Here is a 4,663-nt window from a genome sequence, read left to right as displayed (position 1 = left end):
GATATGTTTCGTTTTAATTAATTTAATTTCTTTGTTTGACGAATCGAGTGCACACGACTAGTTGAATGTTTAGGAATTGACTGACCCAATAAGATCGAAAGATAGGGGAGGAAAATAGACTGCCTAATGAAGACGACTAAATTAATAAGATCGAGAGATAAGTTAATTTAGACTTTTAAGTCACTTTTCAGGACGAAAGTTAGCATTAGTGATATTAGGGACCTGTAGCGAGATCGAAAGATGCTACCTGTTAAGAATGGACCGAGAGGACTTCTTATTTTCCCGTCTCATGTGTTTATTTCAGACTTACCTAGGACACTGCTGCTGAAACTATAGTGAACCGACCATCTTAGCACCCTTTTAATATTTGATTTCATCTACTAGCTTAGTTTACTTTTCATTTGTTGCCTTTAGCCATAGATCAACTCAAAACAAACCCCCTCACATTTGTTACCTCAAGACTAAAATTAGACAACTATAAATTACATTCGCCTCTCTGTGGTTCGACCCTGCTACCGCTATCTATAGTTGTAGTTGGAATTATAAATATTATTTTTGGTGCATACAACGACAGGCATCAAATTTTGGCGCCATTGCCGGGGAGGCAATTGTTTAAATTTTTAGTTGTTTTTTATTTTAGTCCTTTCTCAGTTTAAGGGACATCTGTTCCTTAAACTATTCTCATATTCTTCTTGTAGTTTCATCTTATGCACAGGTCTCAACAAGGCGAATTACTTCCCCTTGATCTTGAGCTTGAGAGGACTTTGCGCGTGAAGAGGAGATTATTTCAAGAACAACAGTTAGAGGAAGAGCCTGGTTCTCACTCTAGTTTTTACGAGAACGAGCTGTTTGAGGAGGATCCACCTTCATCTCCTATTTCTACTTCCTCAGCTGAGACCGTCACATCTCCAGACATGGCTGAAGAAGCAAGTATAGCCAGTCACTCTGAGCCGACAGCTGAGAATCTCTATAAGGGATTCGCATTACCAGGGACGGATAGAAAATTCGAGCCGAAACCGTCCTATATCAACTTGGTTGAGAGAAACCAATTCGGGGGAGCTGCAAATGAAGATGCAGCTAAACATATGGAGACATTCATTGACTACTGCTGTTCCATGCCCCCACCAACCGGTGTGACCCAGGACCAGGTGAAGGAGACGATGTTCATATTCTCTCTTCGTGATGCTGCAAGGGAGTGGTACCGAGACCTGGATCGAGCTGCTAACGGGATCATTGATTGGAAGTCGCTGGCCCTAGTATTCTACAAGAAATATTTCTCTGCCTTGAAAACAAATGCCATTAGAGCTCAGATCACGAGCTTTAAACAGGGTCCTGATGAGAATTTTCATGAGGCATGGGTCCGTTTCAAGAAGCTGGTGCGAACTATTCCGCACCATGGGTTCGAGAAATGGAGTCTATGCAATCAGTTTTATAATGGGCTTTATGACGATCAAAGGGCTATCCTGGATGCGGCAGCTAATGGTAGATTCCAGGAGAATGTTGGAGAAACTAAGGGATGGAAAATTATTGATGATTTGGCCACCCATAAAGCTGAGTATGGAAATTCCAGGGGAAATAAAAGGAGAAGTGCTGAATCCCCTTCTGTAGCTGCATTAGAGGCTCTTACGGCGAGATTTGATAAGTACGAGTTGGGGAGGAGCTTCAAAAGGAGGGATCTATCATGTGAATGCTGTTTCAGACGGTCATCTCGTCTGCAAGAGATGTGGAGGAGAAGTACACGTTTCAGACAACTGCAGCATTCCCTATGAGTCTTGTGCTGCTTTTCAACATTATAGGCAGACAAACACTTATTTTGAGCCGAATGTCCATCCGAACTTGAGGTGGAGTAGCCAAAATGTCCTAAATCCGACTCCACCTCCACAGCAGCAGCAGCAGCAGAATTATGTGCCCCCTCATAAGCAGCAACAGCCATATCAAAAGCCTCCGTATGTCCCTCAGCAGCAAAAGTCCCATGGCTCCAATTTTTCCGAGTTGAAAAATTTGTTGCTAAAAGAGTCTCAAGCTAGAGAGGCTGGGATGAAAATGTTGGAGAGTCAAATTGCTCAATTGGCTAGAAAGAGTGCAACTCAAGCTCCGGGCCATTTACCGTCGTAGACGGATCAAAAGGAGACCCTTAATGCTATTACTTTGAGGAATGGGTCCACCCTTGAAGGGCCCGCTATGGTCGAGGATGTCACTGAAAAAGATGAGGCGGAACCAAGTAAGAAGAAGGCTGTAACGAATAATAGCAAGAAGAAGAGGATCAGCAGGTATATCAGTCGATCGACTGACATACCCAGTCGATCGACCAGTCCGCGAAGTGACACAACTACTTTTCCTGTAGAAGTCAGTCGATCGACTGACATGCATGGTCGATCGACTGACAACGCCGCTGATGGTGAGTCTTTTCGTCCTCCAATGCCAAATAACTTGAGGGACCACTTGTTTCGGGGTACGACTACTCCAAAAATATTGAGGCAAGTCCCAAATGCTGATGGGTCAGTCCCGGTGCCAAAGTATGACCCCATGACGATTAATGGTTCATTTTTGAGACGGTCTGAAGAAGGGTCAAGCTACAACAAAGAGAAGGTAGTGGATTTTCAGCCTAAATCCACCGATGCCGGTATGGGAGACTTAGAGGAGAGGGCTAAGTTGCTTCTTTCAGCCCCTTATCCAGAGAGATTTGTGCCGACAAAGGAACTGGTATCATTCAACAAATTTGAAAATGTTATTCGCAGCTTAAATGTGCAAGTTCCTTTTCTTGAATTAGTTAATCAAGTTCCTACTTACATGAAATTTATGAAGCAACTTTTGTCTAAAAAGAAGTCACTTGAAACTGTGCAATTTGTCGCACTAACTGAGGAGTCATGTTCTTATTTGACCCACACTACACCTCATAAGCTAGAAGACCCAGGTAGCTTTTCAGTCTCATGTAGTATTGACACCTTTTCTATTGAGAAGGCATTATGTGACCTAGGAGCCACTATTAGTGTAATGCCCTTGAGTCTTGCTAGGAAGTTGAAATTGACTAGGTTTGCAGTTACCAACATGACAGTATAGATGGCTGATCGTTCTGCGGTCCAACCTATAGGAGTCTTAGAAGACATTCCCGTGCAAATAGGAAAGTTCTTTTTCCCTGTTGATTTCGTTGTACTAGATATGCCCGAGGATGCCCACATTCCTATCATATTGGGTAGACCATTTCTGTACACTGCTGGTGCAGTTATAGATGTTGGCTCAGGGACATTGAGTTTTAAGGTAGGGAAACACTCCATTGTCTTTGCCCAGACAGCTAAGAAGAAGGATCCTATGTGGCCAGTCACTTGTAATACAGTTTCTGAAAAGAAATCCTATTTTGTGCTTCCTAATATGCCTGCCCCTATGACTATTCCTGTTGTAACACCTCCGCCCCAGATAGGGAGCAAATTGGAGGAATATTCTTCTGTTTTGGATATTGCAGGAGCTGGTTTGGGGAAGGAAGTGCCGCATGTTGCTCCAGCTGTGAAGGAGCCAATCTTTCAAAGAGGCGGTTTAGGATGTCTTAGCTATGGCACTGATGAGGAGCCTGATGAGGAGCCAGTCAAAGTGACGGAGTCCGATTTGGATTTTGACGAGTTAGATGAAGTTATTGATTGGGGAGATGCTGAAGCTGTTGATCCATTGAGTTCTGCAGATGCTGAAGTTGAGAAGAGTGCAGCTGAGGAGATGAGCACAGTAGAGGCTACTTCTTGTAGCCAGAAGCTGAGCAAGTGGGCCATTCCGTGGCCATTCTTGATCAAATATTAGTTGATTAAGACTTTACAAAAACATTCATTTTATTGCTTTTGGACTTTTTATTATTTTTGAGTGCGCGAGACTTCGCATTTTAATAGGTTTGCTTAGGATTTTTAAAGACTTTAGACTTTACATTTGGGTTTTTGCGCAATTTTGGACGTGTTATTATGTGCATTTACAGGTTTATGGGCCATATTAGCTCGAGTTATTGAGCTAATTCGAAGAAATCAGAACTTACAGCAGGTTTTCCGGTCGATCGACTGCCTCCTATGGTCGATCGACTGAGCTGCGACTTCTAGGAGCTTCTGTTCCAGTTCACTCTGGTCGATCGACTGGGTGATGTGGTCGATCGACCATGTTCGCTGCTGTACCTGTTTTCGATCATTCCTCTGCTGTGTTTGGTCGATTTGCGGAGTTGAGGGAGTCTTTTCTCCACTTTATTCTCCGACTCATTTTTGTTTTCTTCCGTTTCTTTATTTTACACATAATGTTGCGTTTAGTAAATTATTTTCTCGGATTTACGCGCGGTACTTTTGCTTCTTTTCAGGTACTTATTGGTAGCACTGCTGGCTACTGAAACCTCCTAGCTCACGTTGGTTTGGGGAGGTTTCCTTTTGCTGCGCTTAAAGTCTTGTGAGTTTCCAAGCTTAATTTCATGTCTTCTTTAGTTATTTATCGCAAAATCCCTTTTCCTTTTGCTTCTTTATTCATGATTTTGCACAATGAGGACATTGTGTGATTTGGTTTGGGGAAGTGTTTTGCATTGCATTCATATGTTTTTGCATTCACGTTTAATTATTTTGTTTGCATTGTTATTTAATTCCTCTATATATACACAAAAATACAAAATAAAATTAATTGAAAATTTTCAAAAATTCAAAAAAATGCG

At 42.3% G+C, this 4,663-nt stretch overlaps 1 non-coding gene across 1 annotated transcript; it reads right to left on the bottom strand.

Moving 5' to 3' along the window:
- Positions 1-1,295: 1,295 nt before the first annotated feature.
- Positions 1,296-1,402, bottom strand: LOC141609848 (small nucleolar RNA R71). Its single transcript, XR_012527754.1, has one exon. It is a non-coding gene; the product is annotated as a small nucleolar RNA R71 (small nucleolar RNA).
- Between the last annotated feature and the right edge of the window lie 3,261 nt (positions 1,403-4,663).

Source organism: Silene latifolia, chromosome 10 (assembly GCF_048544455.1).
Source record: "Silene latifolia isolate original U9 population chromosome 10, ASM4854445v1, whole genome shotgun sequence".
In the NCBI taxonomy this organism is placed as follows: domain Eukaryota; kingdom Viridiplantae; phylum Streptophyta; class Magnoliopsida; order Caryophyllales; family Caryophyllaceae; genus Silene; species Silene latifolia.
This window is presented reverse-complemented; position numbering and strand designations above follow the sequence as displayed.